Here is a 22332-nt window from a genome sequence, read left to right on the forward strand (position 1 = left end):
TGATACTGACACAGTCAGTTGTCCTGATCCTCTGGGTTTTCCCGAAACCAATGTTAGGGTAAATTTACACCTCAGCAACAACCGGTCCATAGAGTGTGTGGGGCAATGACTAAGCACTGAGGTGGAGCATCCGCAAAATACCAATAGGCCATAGGTGAGTCACCATGAAAAGAATCTACCCCACACTAAATCCACTACGGCTCTCCTGAAGAATTTACCTTAATGCTACAAACAATGCTTCTCCTTTAGGACTTACTCACTTTGCTTTATTGGAGGCAAGTCACAAAGTACAGAGGAAGCTCAGGGGTCATTACTGTGGGGGCCGGAAGACATCAGTGAACCAGGTGCAAACTTCTTAATATCTGTTGGGTTTGTTGACTCTTTTGGTACAAGATATTAACAGAGGGATACAACAGTAAAAGCAACGTTAAGAGGCCCTTATTTGATACGCCAATTTCATGCATGTGTGTGAGGAAAATCATTACATTGCTATATAAAAGCATCTATTAAGTATGCAGATATAATTTATATTAGAAAATATAAACTACGTTCGATTAATTAAATCTAATGATCTTTTATAAGTACTGGCCTTTAGACTTGCAATGTCTTACTACTGGAAACCTAACCGTAGTACACAATTTTGATTTTAAAGGCCATTAAATCCAATAATCTATTAGTTAATGAGCTATTTTATTGAGCGGCTACCATGTCCCACATAGTATCTTGTTTCTCTCAATACAAAAACTACTACCACTACCTTCACAATCCTGTCTCAGGCCTTGTTCTGTGGAACGCTACAGGAGTTATTCGTTCCTGCCTCTCAAAATTTAGAAAGACTGTATTCCTATTATGAGATTCTAGAAAAATCGTTTAGTTCTAAACACCACCAAATTCACATCAGGCAGATGGAAAAACACTAGTGTCCTGTCAGTTTTGTTTATATTCCATGTCCCCACAAGAAGCTGTCATCAAGGCAGTGTGTCTAAATGTTTTGCAAAAACAACAGTAAAACAAAGGCTCCTTTTCACTGAAAGTGATGCAAATGCATGTTTATATTGATATTTAAGACATCTCCATATTAATACTTCTTAGACCTGTATGATTCTACCACTGATGGAGCCTAAATTCTGCACCTTTGAAGAAAATTCTGCATCCTTTCTTACCCATGCCATCCTTCCTCACACTCCCTCCAAATGCTTCTCATGTATTTTTCTAGGCTCATTCCAATCACCGAGTCCTGTGAACCTTTACTCAGATGCCAGGGAAGAATAAATATCCAAACACTTATCCCAATAGATAGTGAGCATTCTAACCGCAAGAGCTGTCCTGTTCATCTGACTCAGAGCCCAGCAGTCACTTAGGAACGAGATGATGTTTATTAAAAGGCTCTTGTTATAAGCTGAATTACATCTTCCCCCCAAAATCCATATGATGAAATCCTAACCCCCCACTATCTCAGCATGTGACCATGTCTGGACACAGGATCTTAATGAAATTAAGTTAAAATGAAGTCATTAGGGTGGATGCTAACCCAATACGGCTGGTGTCCTTATAAAGAAGAGATTAGAACAGAGGCATGTTCAGAAGGGAGATCATGTGAAGACATAGGGAGAAGATGATCATCTATAAGCCAAGGAGAGAGACCTAGAACAGATCCTTCCCTCATGGCTGTCAGAAAAAAAAAAACAACTCTGCCAACATTTTGATTTCAGACTTCTAACTTCCAGAGTTGTGAGAAAATACATTTCCACTGTTTAAGCCATCCCATCTGTGGTACTTCGTTATGGCAGTCCGAGTAGAGTCATACAGCACTTCCTATGGCTGGTGGTGTTCTTACCTGTTCCCTAATTTTCAGTGGGCTTCCTCCAAACTTGGCCTGGCCATCAAACACAAACCTTGCCTTGTCTGGCTTCTCCTCTCATGGAAACTGCCTAATTGCTGTTTGTATGAACTTTAGAAATTCCACCTTAATTTTACCCTGTGGTATTTATCCACTCCTATTCCACCACCGATACAATCGTTTGGCCCCTGATCCACCACTTCTCACAACTTTCTCTTCCAGTTTTAAGGCCCTAAGCATCCACCTCATTCCCATCCTTGGAAAGGAGAAAGGTAACCACTATTCGTGAAGCACAACTCCTATTGGCAGTTATTCTGCAAGTCTACCATATTCCCCTCTTCTACTCCTCTAAAGCCAGTAGGATACCCTCAGCTGCTCTGGATTGTCTTGAAATCTTCCCATGTTCAGCTCTCCCTTTGCCCTTACTGCTTCACTGAAATGTGGGGTCCTGTGGATCAACACAGTGCTTTAAGTCAGGTATTTGAATCTACAATGTTCAATTAAGTTTTGATAACTGAGCCAATGGGAAATGATCTCAGTCAGAGGTTGATTTGGTTAATTCAATATACTAAATTAATATGTAAATTAAGATATCGGAAAACTTTAGCGGCACCTGGGTGGTACAGTCTGTTGAGTGTTCAACTCTTGGTTTTGGCTTAGGTCGTGATCTCAGGGTTGCGAGACTGAGCCCCGCATCAGGCTCCATGCTCAGTGCAGAGTCAGCTTGAGAATTATCTTTCCTTCTGCCTCTACCCTGAGTCATGCTCTCATTCTCTCTCTCTCTCTCTCTCTCTCTCTCTCTCTCAAATAAATTTTTACCAAAAAACACAACGAGTTTAGGCATCCAAATCAGTAAAGAAGCAAAACTGTCACTATTTGCAGATGACATGTTACTATATATAGAAAACCCTAAAGACTCCACAAAAAAAAAAAAAAAAAAAAAAAAACTGCTAGAACTGATAAATGAACTCAGTACAGCTGTAGGATACAAAGTCAATGTAGAGAACTCAATTGCATTTCTATACACTAATAATGGAGCAGCAGAAAGAGAAATTAATAAAACAATCCCATTTAGGGGTGCCTGGGTGGCTCAATCAGTTAAGCGTCTCACTCGGGCTCAGGTCATAGTTTCAGGGTTCTGGGATCGAGCCCTATATCAGCTTCTCCGCTCAGTGGAGTATCTGCTTGTCCCTTTCCCTCTCCCTCTGCCCCTCCCTCACTCGTGCTCTCTTTCTCTCTAAAATAAATAAAATCTTAAAATGAAAAAGAAAGAATGCAATCCCTTTTACAACTGCACCAAAAATAATGAAGTACCTAGGGATAAACTCAACCAAAGAGGTTGAAGACCTGTACTCTGAAAACTATAAAACATTGATGAAAGAAATTGAAGATGGCACAAAGAAATGGAAAAATATTCCATGCTCATGTATTAGAAGAACAAATATTGTTAAAATGTCCATCCTACCCAAAGCAATCTACAGATTTAATGCAATCCCTGTCAAAATACCACCAGCATTTTTCACAGAGCTAGAACAAACAACCCTAAAATCTGGATGGAACCACAAAAGACCCCAAATAGTGACAGCAACCTTGAAAAAGAAAAGAAAAGCTGCAGGCATCACAATTCTGGACTTCAAGTTATATCACAAAGCTGTAGTGATCAAGAAAGTATGGTACTGGCACAAAAGCAGCCACACAGATCAATAGAACAGAACAGAGAACCCAGAAATAGACCCACATTTATATGGTCAATTACACTCTGACAAAGGAGGCAAGAACATGAAATGGGAAAAAGTCTCTTCAACAAACGGTGCTGGGAAACTGGACAGCTACATGCAAAAGAATGAAACTGGATCACTTTCCTACACCACATACCGAAATAAATTCAAAGTGGATTAAAGACCTAAATGTGAGACCTGAAAGCATAAAAATCCTAGAAGAGAACACAGATAGTAATTTCTTTGACATCAGCCATAGCCACATTTTTCTAGATATGTCTCCTGAAGCAAAAGAAATAAAAGCAAAATTAAACAATTGAAAATACATCAAAATAAAAAAGTTTCTGTACAGAGAAGGAAACAATCAACAAAACTACAAGGGAACCTACATGATGGGAGAAGATATCTGCAAATGACCTAGTTCATGAAGGGTTAGTATTCAAAATATATAAAGAATTGATACAACTTAACACTCAAAAATCAAATAATCCAATTAAAGAATGGTCAGAAGACATGAACAGACGTTTCTCCGAAGAAGACATCCAGATGGCTCAACAGATACATGAAAAGGTGCTCAACATCACTCATCATCAGGGAAATGCAAGTCAAGACTACAAGGAGATATCACCTCACACCTGTCAGAATGGCCAAAATCAACAACACAAGAATCATCAAGTGTTGACAAAGATGTAACAAAACAGGAATCCTTGTGCATTACTGGTGGGAATGCAAACTAGTGTTGTCACTGGGAAATCAGAAATCTCACCTAACCAAAATGAATATTTTCCTTTATTTCCTTTAAATTCTATTGTAACTTTTCCTAATGTCAGTATCCCCCCTTTAACATGCTTTCTGTTTTTTAAGGAGACAAAGTTTACTCCTACCATGAAGAATGACGGTAAAACTATACTATCATAGTTGTGAGGCATAAAGAAATGTTCCTTTTCTATAACTCACAAATGCCTAAGGATTCAGGATAAGTTGTAATTACAACTATAATTTCATGGAAATTGTGTTGAGCTTAAGAAGATCAAGAGACAGTTCTTTTCTTCCGTAAATCAATGGATGTTTTTACATATGTAGCAGAGAAGTCAATGTATGTACAATCAGTGAAACATTTGGCCCTTGTTAAGCAACTTACAATGGAAAGACTTAAAATCTCTAATGATAACTAGGACCTGGGAAGGATCAAAATTTTTCAGTAAATTGAGAGGTACAGACATCAGTGGGTCATAAGGACTTTTTTCTTTATTTACTTATTTTAAAGGTTTTATATGTTTATTTGAGAGGGAGAGAGCAAGCATGAGCGGGGAGGGACAGAGGAAGAAGGAGAAGCAGACTCCCCACTGAGCAGGGAGCCTAACCTGGGGCTCGATCCCAGGACTCTGGTATCATGACCTGAAGCAAAGGTAGACACTTAACCACTTAACTGACTAAGCCACCCCAGCGCTCCTTATGAGCACTTTTTAAAGAAATATGCAGAAATGTGCTAAAAGTGGTAAATTCTAATAGAGTATATTGATGAGTAGAATATGATATTTATGCAAGTTTGGAGCCACAATATTTGCTCACAAGTAGTAATAGTTATCAAAGTGGTGAGACTGTGGGATGGTCATACAACTTGTTTCTTATTTCCAGAGGGAAGTGTTTCAACATTTTATAAGTGAGAAGTCCCAGACAAGTTACCATACATAAACTGCAGGTGTTGAAAAACGTGTTGAAGTTCATAAACCCGCGAGATGTAGAAGCATTGACATTACAATGCTGAATAAACTTACAAATTTTTATCATTAAACTAAGTTTTGAATCTTCCCTTTTTCATTCACACTGAAGGCTGTAAACTAAGCATGAAATATTGAAATAAAAACTGCAAAAGTGGTTGTAGAGAACAGGAAAGTTTTCCCAAAGACTGGACCATTCAGTCCACTTGATCAGTACTAGACCTGGGTTCCTCGGAGCGGTGGGAGCCACAGCAGCCAGATCCTACTGTGAAGGATCTTTACACTCAGCCTGAAGACTCTCAGACTCTCTGTTTATACTCACACTCATCTCTTCCAGCAATGTGCTTATCCTTGAGGCAGCTTCACACTTCCTGACACTTTTCAAGAACCTTCCTTTTATTTTCTCTACTGAACTCCAGTCTCAGAGAATTATTTTGACAACTGTCTGCATGCCACTGAAAGCTAGGATTTTTTTTGTCATTAGTAATGTTGATTTTGTTCTTCCTACTACTGCTTTGGTCTGCAGCAGTTATATTGAGAGTGATATCAGTGTCTATGTCGAAGGTCACCTTGGTTTAGGAACACTACAGTAAGCTAGAGGATCCCAGAAAGTAAAACTTTGTTTATTTTATTTATTATTATTATTATTATTATTATTATTATTATTATTATTATTATTTTTGTTAAAGCCCTTTCTCCCCCATACACCGTCATAAGCAGTGGTCTGGCTGTAACATAGTGAACCACCTGGGTTGCTTTGTAGGAATGGTGATGTTTCCCTTGATAAGGCAGGTCATAATAACATCCCGGTTGCTTCAACGTGCAAAGAGAAGGGGGTAACATCAAGAAGCAGGACATCTTGCACGTTCTCTGATTTGTCACCCATGAGAACAGCTGCTTGAGCAGCTCCACTATGTGCTACTTCCTCGTGAGGGCTGATGGTTTTGTTGAGCTCCTTTCCATTCAAGAAATTTTTCAGCAGTTTCTGAAACTGTGGGGTGCAAGAGGGACCACACATGATCACAATTTCATTAATATGGCTCTTGTCAAGTCTGGCATCCTTCTGAGATTCCTCTACTAGCTTTAGGGCACTATGGAAGAGATAAGCATTCAGCTGCTCAAAGTGAGCTCAGGAAAGAGAAGTGTAGAAATCCACATGCGTACAGAATAAATCAATTTCAATCGTGGCACGAGCAAAGAAACTCAAGATACAAATGGCCTTCTCATAGGCAATCTGGAAGTAGCATACTGCCTGCTTGTTGGAGGCTATAATCCACTTTGTGCTTGCATTTGAACTCTTCAATCAAGTGACCCACCATACAGCTATCAAACTGTTCCCCATCCAGGTGGCTGTTATCAGCTGTGGATTTTACTTCAAAGACGTCATCCTGAATATTTAGGATAAATACATCAAAGGTGTCACTACCTGAGTCAAAGAGCAACAAGTTTCTCTTTTTCAAATCTTCATTTTTTTTTTGTTTTGTTTTTGTTTTTTAAAATCCGGCCATAAACCATGGCTGCTGCAGTAATATCCTGATCCTTAGAATCCTGATTTAATATCTTAATATCCAGGATATTCAGATCAGTGATGGTCCCTTGGTACTTCCTTGGTGGCCTGACACTGTAAATCGTTTAAGTAGGTTGGAACAGTAGTTATTGTATTTTCTCGCAAGTAGGCTTCAGCAGACTCTTTCATCTTGCTTAGAAGAGATCTCCTCTGGAGAAAAAAAAAATACTCTTTCCTGTCTATTCTACAATTACTTTGGAAGACCACCCTTTTCACAAATCATTTGGAAAGGACAGTGCTTCATTCTGGCTGAACTGTGGCATCACCAAATTGTGACCAATCAGCCTGCTGGCATCAAAGATGGTACTGAAGTTCATCACCTCTTGGTTCTCCTAGCAACCTCATCGATGAGGTGATCGCTTTTCAAAAGCTATATAATACGGACTGGGTACAGGTGCCTTGGTAATTGGCAGTGATCTCTGCTTTTCCATGCTGGAAGATTCCTACATGTGAAAAGTGGGACCCAGTTCAATATCAATAGGCAGAAGATCTTGATTAAAGAAAGAAAAGGGGGAAATGAGGCAGAAAATAGTTTAAAAGAAATCGGTATCAGCAAAAGCCTTTTGCAATTACCTCTACAGGAGACCTATATTTTCTGTTTTCTCCACCACTTCGCTTTCACTGTATTTTGATCCTTATATAGGTCAAACTTAATATAAATGGGTCTAGTTTCACAACCACTTCAGATGGTAATGTGTTCCACTTTTTTCTATTGTTTGCAGACCTCCACTGCACTTGGTAATAGATGTCTAACTACAAGGTGATCTCCAGAATTCTGAGAAAGGAACCATCATGGCAACCAACAAGGCTTCAGAGCCTTGGGGCCATTTTTGGCTGCTCCCATGGCCACATCTAATTTCTTTCCGAGTCCAGCCCATCCTTCCTCTTTACATGTGTCCTTCCCCACTGCCAGCACTCTAGGTCAAAGTTTTATTACTCTGTGTTCAGACCACCACAGTAGGTAGCATTATCACTAGCATTTCTCCTTTCTCTGATGTCATGACTTATTCATCACCATCATCCATTCATCCATCCATCCATCCATCCATCCATCCATTCATTCAGTAAGCATCCACTATATATCTACTATTTGCTAAATACTGTGTTCGATGTTGAAAATAAAAAGTATCAATTAAATATGGCTACCATCCTCTATGAATACCATCATGTTGACCTTTTCAAATCATGCCCTTTATCACACTAAACCTTGCTCAAAACCTTGTTCTCCATTACCTACCAAATACAATAAACAAAATAAAAGAGATCTAACTAATCTTTCCAACCAGTATGGCTTACAGAACCAGATAGACACAGATTCAAGTCCTGACTCTGCCACTTACAGCTTTGTTAGTTGATTAATGATTAGGCATATTTTTTAACCTCTCTGGTCCCCAGTTTCCTTAACTTTAAAGTGTACCTACCATTTTGTTTTGGCACATAGTAGATACTCATTAAAACTTTTTGATTTTCCTTGTCTTTAAATAACGGGCATCCCCAAACACAGATTCACATAAGATTGAGAATATAACAGATTCTTGCTATCATCAAATAAATCTCCCTAATTTGACAGTTGGGGAAATGTGTCATTTGGGAAATGAGTGGCCCTCCATGACACAGGTAGCAGATTGCAATCTAGGACCTAGTCCTCCTGACTCCCCACGGAAGCACTAAATGGGAGCGGCCAGAAACTGTTCATGGAAGAAATTTAAGGGCAAGACGGTAAAGGCCATGGTTCCCAATCAGAAGAGTGTTAAGGGTAACAATATGGATTTTAAATGTGTTGTAATGTTCTCGGTTTATAGGGAAAAGGCTGCTTTCATTTTTCTCCAAAGGCCAATGTAGAAGTTACTGGTGAATCTGTAAAACTGAAAGCAAACCAAACACTTAGCTGTACGGTAACTTATACGGTATCGTCTCCACTGGATGTAAAGATGGAACTGAAGACAAGAGGCAGAATTACAGGGGCAGGACCCAATTAACCAACCACACAAGGTTAATCTTGGGCTGGTCTTCCGAAATCATTGGGTCTAAGGCATTCAGATGACAGGTGAGAAAACTGAGGCCCAGAGAGTTCAAGGGATGGTCCTAAAACGACACAGAAACTCACAGACCATGCTGGGGCACCTGACTTTTTAAAATCTTGCAAGTATTCCCTTTTATAACATTGGGTGCTCAAACAGAAATATTTTCATCACTTACCATTTGTTGGATACCTTCAATGTGCAGATCACTGGGTGGAGCACCAAAGAAACATTGAGAAGTTATCCTTGGGCTGAAGGCAGGTCAAGAGCAGAGGGAAGAACAGCTGTTCAGGTGCCCCATGTGTGTACACACCTTCAGCTGCAGAGGAAAGCATATAAACGTCTGTAGTCACAGCCCGCCTGAGCAGGGTGACTCCAAAGAGGTTATTATACTGTCTTTTAAAATTAAAATTTAATAAGTTATATTCAACACGAGTTGAAAACATTCATAAATTTAATGAATCATCTAATTAAATATTGTATATGCAACAGTATGGAGCAGACTGAAAGAAAATCTTAACAGTTATTTTTATGCTTAAGTGCAATTAGTAAGTAATGTTTTAAAAACAAAACCTTCTTGAATTTCATAAAGCTTTTTTTTTTCTAGCACAGGAAATGTTTATTTCATAAACCAACCCTTGTTTTCAGGAATTACATGTTTATTCTTGCTTCTCATGCTAAGTAGTCAGCTGAACTACAATTTATACCAGCCACCGTGTTGTCAGTCTAGACTTAGCCATGCTCAATTTCATGCAGAATGATTACATGGGAATATTGTCAAGTATTTTGTTGTGTTACGATGCCAAAATGATTCCCGGTTAGCAGGCTCTATCACCGGGGGGAAACCACATTTTCTTAATCAGCATATGACATCTAATTCACCTATAATCTGTCCTTAATATGCTTTCCTTATCCTATATTGTGTGGTAAAGTTACTCATTACTCTCTTTAGCAGCTATAAATGAAATATCTTCTAGTTAGCATGTCAGCTAGCTTTACGCCCAATATTCAACGTAAAGTGGAAAGCTCAATTGGAAATTCCACAAGCAGTTTTCTAGACGAGTTCATGGCATGCATGCAAGTTTGGAAGAATCTGAGCTGCAGCAGCCTGGGTTTGAGCTACGGCTCCCCACCCCTCCTCGTAGAGTGCCTTCTACTGACTTCGGAACTTCAGTTATCTATAGAATACTAAACACCGCCTTTCCAAGCAGCATGCTAAGTGTGGAACAAACCATCCCTTGCATAGCCTGAACTCCCTGAGAGAGTTAATTTCATCCAAATGAAAGATTTTCAGATTTCCGAAGAGCAGAAATGAGAAGTTAAAGCCTTGAACTGTAAATGATGTTTTATTTTTTCAGCTGGGTCCTGTGTACACAGGTAATCACCATATTATTCCTTTTACCAGTTCGGTACTTCTTAACTAATAGAACCAACCTTTGAGGTTCCTGAATATAATCAGTTCTTTAAAAAATAATAATTACCATAAGTACTGCATTTGGTACTGTAAGAAATCTAGGCACCAAAAACAGATTATCAGTACGCCTTCATCCAGGACCTGTCATCCCTCCCCACATTCTCAAGACTGAATTCTCTATTGAGGTCCGTAAGATTCTGCTGATAAATGATACAGATGGATCACCTTCCACCCTGTGTGATGATTCTGGGGTTAACAACTCTATTCCATTCACTTCCTTCCATTCCTTAGCATATACCGGCTGGCTAAGGGTGAACTTTGCTTTTCTTCCAATTCAACTATTCCTCAGGCTTTTATGCATTCCCCCAGCAGCTGTGTTATCCCTAATATGAAAATGATGATTTAGCCTTAGGGAAAAAAAATCAGGTTAAAGATGATAAATTGCCTTGGAAGATGAGAATAATGGCCTAAATATATTATAGAAAATTATTGCAGCCACTCTGAGTCTGAGAAAGAAAATCAGCTGACTTTCCTTCCCCCTTTCCAGGGCAAAATGTGGCTCTGGAAAAGCTAAGGAATGAAACAGGGGGAGGCAATTCATCCAGCCCTATCTAACCAGAAATAAGAAAGGGAACATAGGAGAAAATCTGATTTATGAGAACTGTCAATAAAGAATGTCAAGAAGCTCCAAGAAACCTGCAGGTGTTGCTCTTAGTCAAATATATGTCATTTTTTATATCTAATAATGTGTCATGAATTAAAATGTATTTATGCATATAGATGGTGCATTTGATTACAACTCAAAAGCTGAATAATACCCAATTGCTTCACATTAATGCCTATTCAGAAAATAGAATTCTGAAGCATTATTCTCTAGCAGATGTACAGTGGTTAGGATATAGAATATCTAAAGTGATTACCCTGCATTAACCAGGCTCACACATGCATATCTATTCAACTTTCAGAGACTTGGCAGGTCCAGAGGACTAAGGCATGCATGTCAATTAATAAAGGCAAAATGTGATGAAATATTCCGAGGTACTCTGCAAATGTAAATTGCTATAGAAATGCAATATATCATTATTCATCTTAAGATTATAGTAAAACAATTTCTGAATTATCAAACATTAATTTATATACACACACACATATATATACCCACACATATGTACACACACGCACACACATATGCAATAACTATTAGACAGGATCTAAACTGTTACTATTTGAAAAGAGTACTCATTTAAAAATATGTGTGCCCTAAAAATGCAGTTTAGCCCGCAAGGGCAGAGGAAAATACGGGATCAAGGAGGGCCCATAAAAGGCTGTAACTGTACAGTGGTGCTTTCTTTCTTCAGCTGGATAATGTGTGATTACTTTCACCCAGTAATTTCTTCAGCTGGGTGATGATATATTACTCCTTTCATCAGTTGGGTATTCTTAACTAACAGATAATATCATTTTAAAGATAAAGAGTAAAAAAAATTAAAAAAAAATTTAAAAAAAGATAAAGAGTGTTCTAAAGAGTGTGTATGGTTATTTGTGAGAGAGAAAAAAACAAAAAGGAAAATACCTAACTGCAGTTCAGCTACAGAACAAAATACCAACACACGCTTTCACACAAGCACGTTTACGCGCGTGCACGCACAAATGCCCACACCCATCACCCCATAAGATGCAATGGGGTCAGAACAACTGAAATTCTAGGTTTGGCTCTATCACCTCTGAGAGGACTGACCCTGTGCAATTCGCTTAATTTTGTTGAGGTTCAGCTGACATGCCTGAAATTACAAATCAGAGGATTCACTGAAAATATTTTGATTTTTCAATCGAAAGAGATCTTTGGCCTCCCTAGGCAGAAAAGGAGATCCAGTACCCTGAACCGGCCTTTCCACACAGGACCAACCGGGTGAAAGAGCAGACAAGTGGCCCCTCGAGTAGAACATGTGTTCTCTAGCTCACTCCAAGCCCTGACACTCACTCCCTGCCATCAAGCTGACAGCAGGCCTGCTTAGCTCCTTCAGCCTAGCTGCTGGATCCTTGTAAGCTCTCCCTTGCAGTCTCCCACCTTGCTTCTAGCAATCTCCCCCCCTCCTCTCCTGCACTCTCCTCCCCTCCCTTCTGTATTCTCTGTCCCTCTTACACCCACCCTGCTTCTCTCCTGCAATCTCTCTCCTGTGTACTTGCTCTATTCTGCACCCCCCTTCCTTCTTCCTCCCAGTACTCCCCACGGAACCCAGTGGTTCTCAACCTCCCACACTTCGGGGGAAATTTCAATGTCTAGAGACATTTCTGGTTGTGACAAGTAGCCAGAGCAGTGCTACTGACACCTGTTCCACCAAGACTAAGGATGCTACTAAACACCCAACAATATCCTACAACACATGAGGGACAGTCCCCCACAATAAAGAACAATCTGGAGCAAAATGTCAACAGTGCTGAATTTGAGAAACCCTGCTCTAGAGATCACCACCCCACATTAAACTTCTCTGACTTCATACACTTCTAACAATCTTTCCAGCAGAAACAAGGGAACAACCTTCTCTCCTTGATGAACTCACTAACAAAGAACAAAATACAGAAGTTAAACAGCTGTAGTATGAGTATTACAAAACATTTCTCATCAAAATGAGATGTCCTAGGTGGGGGGAGGTGGAAAAAATAAAAATAAATACAAATAAAATAAATAAGATGTTTTCAGTTTGAACCCTGAGGTCCCAGCTATGTTTCCTAATATTTAGGCATTAAAATGTTTATGTGGGGTTTTAATATACATTGGAGAACCTCATAGTAGAAAGACTGGAAGGAAATATAACAAGTCCTACTGGAAGGAAATACAACAAATGCTTGCTAACCACGGTGAGCCTCTAATTATAGTACATATTATAGAGGAGGAAAAATAACTTCCCCTCTACTCTTGTAGGGTCTTGGCTGAGACCTCCTGTAAGAAAAGACAGATTAACAGGAGAAAAATTAAAGTTTAATAACATGTGTACCTTCTGTATACATGGTAGAGACCCAAGAAAGCTGAGTAACTCCCCCAAATGGCCCAAGCCACCACCTTAGGTATCCTTTACAGTCAAAGACAAAAGATGTGAGGGGACAGAGCCAACTGTGGGATGGGACCAGAAAAAAGCATAGTAAACAAGGTTAAGGGTGTGATGCAGATTTAAGTCCTCACCTTCCTCCCTGATAAAGAGTTTCTAGGGATCTAGGGTCACTTTCCTTTTCCCTGTACAAAGAGGAAAACATCTTTAGAAATGGAGACTTCCTTACAAATGTAAATATCTCTTACAAAAGCGTGACCTCTACTACTCATTGTCAGACCTTTTCTTTTGTCTGCTGTTTCTTAAATACTCAGCTCAAAATAATCCTTATACTAAAGAGGCATCTTGTAGGCTGACATACTCTGCTCCTTTTCAATATGATTTTTATGATTTTGCTTGCTTCATATATTTCTTTTCCAAATTTTCTACCGTGAAAACAAATTACCATTAAAATCATAAAAATAAAATATCATTTAAAACACCAATAAAAATGCCACCGACAGCAAAAGCCTTTATAATCGTAAGTTATTAACATGAAAAAGATACCTTCAAATTCATCACATAAAACTTACAGAAGAAAAGACACTTTTCATACGCCAATGTAGGCTTTTGTCCTGAACCAACCAGTGCTTTCTTTTAACTGAGAAAAAAAAAAGCCTAAAAACACTAAGTAAAAGTTAATCTTTAAAACTTTGAAAACTGGGGATCCCTGGGCGGTCAAAGGTTTGGCACCTGCCTTTGCCCAGGTACAGGATCAAGTCCCGCATCGGGCTCCCTGCATGGCTGCTTCTCCTCTGTCTGTGTCTCTGCCTCTCTCTCTCTCTCTCTCTCTGTGTGTGTGTGTCTCTCATGAATAAATAAATAAAATCTTAAAAAAAAAAAAACTTTGAAAACTGAGAAATTTGAGCATGCCGACCTCATCGTTTCCCAAGCTTAGCCCAAGTATTCTCACAATTCATTACCAAGTATTCTCAGAACTAGACACAAACTCACTGAAGAACTACTTTAAGGAAACCTCTAATTACACGACTCAAATACACAAACAAACTTTTAGGTCAACAAGCAAAGGTCTTCTACTTAAACACATTACCAAGTGTTGTTCTCCCTTCTCTATATTCCCTCATCTTCCTGATTTTGAGATCTTTAAGAACCTCAGAAAGATTTCAACATTTACAAGGAAGCTGAGGTTTTCAGGATAGTAAGGAATTCTCATCATTTCATATAAAATAAATGTCAAGTTGGATAAGGACCCATCTTGTTGGTTTACACCGTTTATCGTAATCAATTTAATATCACTTCCAGCAGTGTGGCACAGCGCTGCATAAACAATATGATAACTGGAATTCCTCTGCTCCTTGAATTAGTAAGCAAGTTACAGTGCATATCCATCATGCATAATGAGTCTGAAGCATGGCTTGATTACATTTCATTTGCATAAGAATTTTCCATAATTTTTTTAAACTGATCATTTTTAATTCAGAGTAGATTTAAATGCCACACAACTGCTGCCCTCCTCCTGAAATGCTAAGCAATCTTCTTACATAATACAAAAATGCTAATCAATTTTTTTTCATGCAGATCCTAGCTTGCTAATGAGTTTCCACCTTTCTACATGCTGTCAAATCTCATTACACTGTCACCTTTCTCAGGTTCACGATCGGAGGCCACGTTTATATGGTTCAATTCTAATTGCCACATTCTTTCATTGCATTTACAAGGGAAACAACTTTTAAATAATCCTTGGATTGTCCAATTTGAAGGATCATTTGCTGTCTTTGCATTCTCTAATTTATAAAGCCCTTACCATTAATTTACAGAAATATTAATTTGAATGTTCTCCGTTAGGCCAAAAGTCTGGAGAGTAAAATCGAAGCAAACAGGAACCAAAAACAGACAAATAAATATAGACATAGAAGTTAAATTACAATGAGATCAAATATAGAAATAAAAATAGCTTATTAAATATAATAATTTAGAAGCACATTATCTACTTGGGAATTGTGGCATTAAAATAATTTTCCATAAGATATTCAGAGGATAAGCATTTTCTTGAATTGTATATATAGTTCTTATAGTAGTGAAAGATCTTGAAATATCTCCATGTGAAACATGTTGAAATCTTTTAACAGAAAATTTCCAGGAGTAGACCTTAGAAATCAAGACAAGGTATGAGGCAAATGAGTCGTTTTTAAAACACACCATAAACCGATAATGACTTTTTTTAGTGCTTAATAGAGAAAAAAGGAATGGGTTGTGTGGGAGAAGAAAGCACTTCACTTGGTGAGAAAAAATGAATTTTACTTACTAAGTAAACTCTTAGATCTAGGTCTCTCAGCAATGCCAAGTACCAGCCTACTGGCCAGTAGTCACAGTTCCTGATCGATCTCACTACTACATGTTGAATCTTCCATACTTTGCAAGGAAAAAAATATATATATTGCCCATCAAGGTAACTTTTTTCCCATCTGAAGAAACTGAAATTTTCATGGAGAAAAATCTGCATAGTACAACAATTTACTGAATTGTCCTGAGGCATTTTTTCCATCTGTAAATTCGTAACTTAGATGGTACCATGAATGCATAATTGCTTAGGGAAAAAAAATTCTCTTTTGTTCACTTGTTCACACATAGGCCTAATTCCTAGAACCTACTAATTCACTTTCATTCATTCATCACATAAAGCTTCTAAAAAGAGAATACGGAATATTCTTTGAAAAGTGGCTTATATGAAATTTTAATAAGCTGTTTCACATTTCAAAAATCACAAGATCACAGACATTTCCTAGAACAGACTTATCCTTAGCTCAAGATCCAAAGTCAAAAAAAAATTTAAAAAAAGATCCAAAGTCACCTGTTTAATTTCGCACAATAAAGACAAACCGGCTGCTCTCCCCTTCCCTAAAATGCAGTAGTTTGTCATTCAAATAGAACTTAAATAAATAACCAGAGGCACTAGTTTGATAAACCTGTCTGGTAAACAATAAACCTGTCGTAAATCTATATAAAAGTAGCCAAAAAAAGGTGTTTCTTTCTTTCTTTCTTTTTTTTTTTTTTTTTTTTTTTTTTTTTTTTTTAGCATTGACAAAGACCTAGCCGAACAGTAAAATCGGGCAAAACACAGAGAGGACAAGACGAGGAATTCTGAGAGTTTCTGGAGCCCTTATGTGCTCAGGCAAGGGGCCTCCCCTAGTGACACGAGACCCACGGTGCCCAAGATAACCACGTCTGGGTCTCAACAGTGCTTCCCGTTTCAGGACCACAAGGGACGGACAGGGCGCGGGCCTATGCTTAGCAAGTAGAAGCCTCACTTCGCGCCGATTGGCTAAGAGCTAGAAAACCAAATGCACCCCCAAGGTAAGGGCAAAGAAAGGATACTGGGGTAGCAAACAAATTCAATTTCAAACTCCAGAGTAAAGGGGCCCCTGGGTGGCCCGGCAGTTTAGCGCCTGCCTTCAGCTCAGGGCGTGATCCTGGAGACCCAGGATCGAGTCCCGCGTCCGGCTCCCTGCGTGGAGCCTGCTTCTCCCTCTGCCTGTGTCTCTGCCTCTCTCTCTCTGGGTCTCTCATGAATGAATGAATGAATGAATAAATAAATAAATAAATAAATAAATAAATAAATAAATCTTTTAAAAATTTTATTTATTTATTCATGAGAGACCCAGAGAGAGAGAGAAGCAGAGGGAGAAGCAGGCTCCATGCAGGGAGCCTTTTCTTTTGTACACTTGCAGCCTCTTCCCCCTTCACATCAACATAGAGGCATAATCATTCCTCTGGGTTATTTCAAAATCTGCCTGTTCTTTGTGGTGGGTGCTAGAGGTTGTCTACGTTAACCTTTTTCTTTTTCTTCCCTAAATCCCCATGCGGGACTCGATCCCGGAGCCTGGGGTCAGGCCCTGGGCCGAAGGCAGACGCTCAACCGCGGAGCCCCCCGGCGTCGGTCTCGGGGCTCTGTTTGCCCAGCCTGTGGCCCATCTCCCCTGTCCTCGGGCTCCTCACCCCTTCTGTTTCCCCCAGTGCTCCGCATTCTAGTCTCTCACCCTCGCTCCCATCCTTTGCTTACCTCGCTCTTGTTTGATCCTTACCAACGCCTCCTTGGTCATCTTCTCATTTCCCTGATTTTCTCCCTGTAAAGGGTCTGGTACTTTATTCTACATTGTTCTCAGGTTTCATCTCACATTTTTGGCATATTCTCCACATCTCTCTCTTGTTCTCTCACATTTTTTTTTTCATTCTCAAATTTCATTTCAGTGGCTCGTCTCTCCCACATTAAACTTCTATTCTTTCATTTTCACATACTGTTCCCTTTGTCATGTTTATGAATTTCTATTCTCAGTGTCTCGTTTTTACTCTTGCTTTCTGCAGTATCATGGTTTATACGTCATCTTTGTATTTTATTCTCTATTTTTCTCATTGCTTGCATTAAGGTCCTTTGCTGACTTTCATTTTCCCCTCGCTTTATTCACATTCTTTCCAGTATTATTTTCTATCCCTTCTCTCTCACACTTTTATTTTTTTAAGATTTTATTTATTTATTAATGAGAGACACACACACACACAGAGGGAGGGGGACATTGATACAGGCAGAGGGAGAAGCAGGCTCCATGCCAAAGGCCCAATGTGGGACTTGATCCCAGCACCCCAGGATCAGGCCCTGGGCCGAAGGCAGCGCTAAACTGCTGAGCCACCGGGGCTGCCCTCTCTCACACTTTTCTCTCATGCTTTCTCGGCAGTATTTTCCCCTGGCATTTTAAAAAACAATTATTAGGTCTAACAGAATTAAGGAGGAAAAGGTTTATTCTAGTGCTCAGATGCTGCTGATTAATGAACTGACTGGTTAGTGGTCAATGCAGGTGAATGGTGAAGCCAAGGCTGTGCAAGCCCAGGTGAAATGAGGGGGAAGACAAGCCCACTGAGAGACAATGACTGTTTTATAATGAGGTGTGGCCTACCAAGAGCCTCTCATTAGCGGTCAACAATCACACTACTTAGTTATAGAAATTTCTGGAAACACCAAGGGGCTGGGGAAGTTCTCAGTTCCAAGTTCTCAACCAATCCCAATTTGGCACATTGTTTCTTCACAAGATGTATTAATGTCACTGAGGCTTCTCATTGTTCTACAGGCCCCAAGGAGGCCACCAAGGGACCCAACCCTATTCCTGTATGTCCAATTAAAAAATCCAGAAGATGCAAAGATTGAGATAAATACACTGCTTACGGATGGGAAACGTCATTGCAAGCATTCTAAAGTGACAGGAGTAACAAAAAAAATAAGTATAATAGTTCAAAAAGGAAACTTTAAAACAAAGTCCTTAGATACATCTATTTAGATTCTAAGAACCAGATGACATGGAAGGCATGGGCAAACAGATCCCAAAAATATAAGTTAAAGGATCATGTGAGATGAATGTTTCAGAAGTGTCAAAGTTGTGTAGATCCTGAAGAGAAAATACAGTGTAGACTCAATTCTGTATTTCACGAGAAGTAACACAAAATATTCAAAGCAGGGTTTCATGAGGTCAGAGGATGGAGGCCACAATAAGAGAGATTCAAATAGAGGCACGGACCCTGCATAGCTTCATCTTTATGCTTAATTGTATGAATCAGACTAAACGTAACTATGAAGACCAGTGAACCTGTCCAGTGTCAAACAGAAACAAGCCTGAATCTAAGTAAGGAGAGACCTTTATTTAAAGAAATTATTACAGTAGGGAGAACGCCCCAAGCTCAGGATCTTCAAGACTGTCAAAGCCAGAGAAAGGTCTCTCTCCTCTAAGGAGGAGTAGGCAGCGCTAGCAGGAACTTCGTGGGGAACAAGGGCAAGTGGTGGGAGTGAGCAGGTTGGTAAGATTGGGAAGTAGTTCTGCAGCCAACCCATTCTCAGTTCTCAGAACGAGCGGGTAACGGGGGATATTCTGTACTTTGGTGCTTGCTTAAGTTCCAGGTGAGTCCAATTTCAGGGGCCTACGGGGAGAACTGACTAAAGGCCAGTGGAGCCATTAAGAGGGTAGACAATGGCCAACCATGAGCACTTGGTCACCAGTCAGTTAACACTACTCTCTCAGCCTGGAAGCCTCCAATGGCAAAGCAGTTGCGAACAGAGACTCTAGGCTGATCACTCCATTTTCAGCATTTATTTCTAGTTCATTCAACAAATATTTTGGGAATCTATGTTCTTTATTTTAAATCTATGTCAAAGCTGTGTCTTATTTGTTTTTCTGTTCCAGTCCCCTGTGGAAATTGACGTAGGTTACCAAAGAAAATGCACACACAGAAACGGCATCAGTGATGAGGAAAGCCAAGTTCCTCACATTGCAGGTGACAAAAAGGAGGCTAGAAGTGTGAAGTGACTTACCCACAGCCACACAATGAGCTAGTAGCAGAAGCAGAACTGAATTCTAAATGATCTTAATCTTTAAACACACACACACACACATACACAAACTCACACTCACAGTTGAAAAACTATGATGGATACTGAGACTGAATATCCTTTTTTTTTTAAGATTTTTTTTTCTTAAAAATTAAAAAAAAATTAAAAAAAAAAAAAAAGGGATCCCTGGGTTGCGCAGCGGTTTGGCGCCTGTCTTTGGCCCAGGGCACGATCCTGGAGACCTGGGATCGAATCCCACGTCGGGCTCCCGGTGCATGGAGCCTGCTTCTCCCTCTGCCTATGTCTCTGCCTCTCTCTCTTTCTCTGTGTGTGACTATCATAAATAAATAAAAATTTAAAAAAAAATTTTTAAAAAGATTTTTTTTTCTTTACTAATCCCTACACCCAATGTAGAGCTTGAACTCACAACGCTGAAATCAATCGCATGCTTCACATACTGAGCCAGCCAGGTGCCCGGAGATGGATATCCTTTGGATAAGAAAAGCGTCTTAGCTTGATATATTTTATTTCAATTATCTTTGAAATTGTCAAGTCAGTCTCTCTTGGAACACATATATCCACAAGAGGAAAAATATATATTCCTCTTTTTTTTTTTCCCCAATACAGAAAATTACATTAGAGAAAGTGGTCATGAGTCCAGGGAAATAGCAGAACATTAAATTATGCTGAGGTCAGAGTTACGTTTTCGGCTTTAATTAGTCATACTATAACACAATCAGAGAATAATTTGTTGTTACTATCATTTTAACAAGATAGTTTTTCATAATGAATACTGCTCACTATAACCTAAGGTGAATCTGCTCAGAAGAATCTGTTTTGCTATTAATATTTATCAGAGCACACTGCAGAATTCACACTTTCTACATCTGCAAACTGAAGTAAACAGAAAGCAGTAATAGGCAAGATAAGATGATGAATTAGGTACAAAGTAATCAAATCTAACAGGAAACATTAGCAGTGATTAAACATATTGTTTGCTATGCCTATTGCAGTGGAAAACAAGAATTGAAGAAATTATTTTTATAGCACATCTTTTTAAAACATGAAATGTGGGAAAAGGTATGATAAAAGTAGTATGTCATTGAAATCTGCCACTAGTATGCTCTTTTGCCTGTTCTGTTTGTTTTATATTTTCACATTCTTAGAAACCATTTATTTCTAGCTTCTAATGATATTACACTACATTATACATACTGTGATCTAGATGTCAAGATTGAGCGAATATAAAATAGCTATTCCAAAGATGTATGAAGTTGGCAAAAAGCAACCTCATCTCCTTAAAGCAAAGAACAATTGCCTAGAGATAAGATAATAGCATTTTGCTAACTGCAGACAATAAATAATAAAATAGAAATCACAATGGAATAATAAAATGTACCATTTTAACCATCAAACATGTATTATCCCTAATGCGAGCCATATGTTGCAGATTTAAAACTATGCTTTTCATAACTACATTTTAAAAATACGGAGATGTGTTTCAGAATAGCAAATAGATGGCATGTTCGATTTCTGATGCCCCCTCCTACCACTGCTACGATAACTTAAAGGTTAAACCATAAAACTACACTTTCCCTTTGATTTAAGAACTTTTAGTAAATAGATATATACATACATATATATAAACCCCCCCCAAGGACATACACAGGGTTTTAATGGAAAAGGCAAGTAGCAATTGAGTTTACATGCACGAATCAATTTAATATTTTTAAATTACCTAACCATTAAATAATTCAGAATAAGGTTTAAAATCTTTTTTTTCCATACCATATGCATATCAGAGGACAAAGGACAAGTGAACAGCAGATAGTAGGAACATATACATATTTTATTATTTTTCTCAAGTAATCTCTACACTCAGTGTGGGGCTCAAACCCACAACCCCGAAACCAAGAGTCGCACGCTCCACCGATGGAGCCAGCCGGGCGCCCCAGGGACATATATTTCTATTAGAGCCAGAAGATTTGGGTTTGAGTCCTGGCTTCTAAATGACTCCAGGCAAATAAAAATCTCTCTGCACCTCACCAATTAGAAAATGGAAGTTATACCTGCTGGTATAATGAGTACAATGAGACAATGTGGAAAAAATGCTCTGTAAACTCTCAGGATCAATACAAATCATAAAATTACTTAACTTCCCTAGCTACCCTCTCCACATTCCCCGCAGTGAGCTGATTGGGTGGTAAGCCCTACAAGGAAGATGTGGTGGTCTACATGTAAAACCGTGTTTCTGTATTTTTTCTAATGGTTACAGCTGGTTTCCGTTTCCTCAGCCTTCAATGGAGCCTACAACGTGACATAGACAAAAGCGTAGTTTTGGGTCCAGCCCCCTGGGTTGCAATCCCGGCTACTCCTCTGTCACGTGATTGTGACCACAGGCTTGTCACTTCAGCCTTCTGGGTTCAAGTTACTTATTAGCACAATGATACCATTAGTGCCTACTGGCCAGACTAGTTTGACGACTGCGTGACACAATGCTTCTTGATTTCTAGCATCACTCTTGGCACATAGTAGGCACTCAGCAGAAGGTAGTAACGCTATCAATATTGATATTTGTTACCCTTATTTGGCAATTATGTTTCCTGCTCTGAGTGGCAAAACTCAAGTCCTGGG

At 39.1% G+C, this 22332-nt stretch overlaps 1 long non-coding RNA gene across 1 annotated transcript in view; it reads right to left on the bottom strand.

Annotated features, from left to right (window-relative positions):
- The window catches only part of LOC140596283 (uncharacterized), an 82076-nt gene that overhangs the window by 57707 nt on the left and 2037 nt on the right, over positions 1–22332 (bottom strand). Inside the window, exon 2 of the long non-coding RNA XR_011998326.1 lies at positions 9046–9186. This is a non-coding gene — a long non-coding RNA (uncharacterized lncRNA). The remainder of the gene's footprint in view (positions 1–9045; positions 9187–22332) is intronic.

The sequence above is a fragment of the Vulpes vulpes genome, chromosome X (assembly GCF_048418805.1).
Source record: "Vulpes vulpes isolate BD-2025 chromosome X, VulVul3, whole genome shotgun sequence".
Classification (NCBI taxonomy): Eukaryota; Metazoa; Chordata; class Mammalia; order Carnivora; family Canidae; genus Vulpes; species Vulpes vulpes.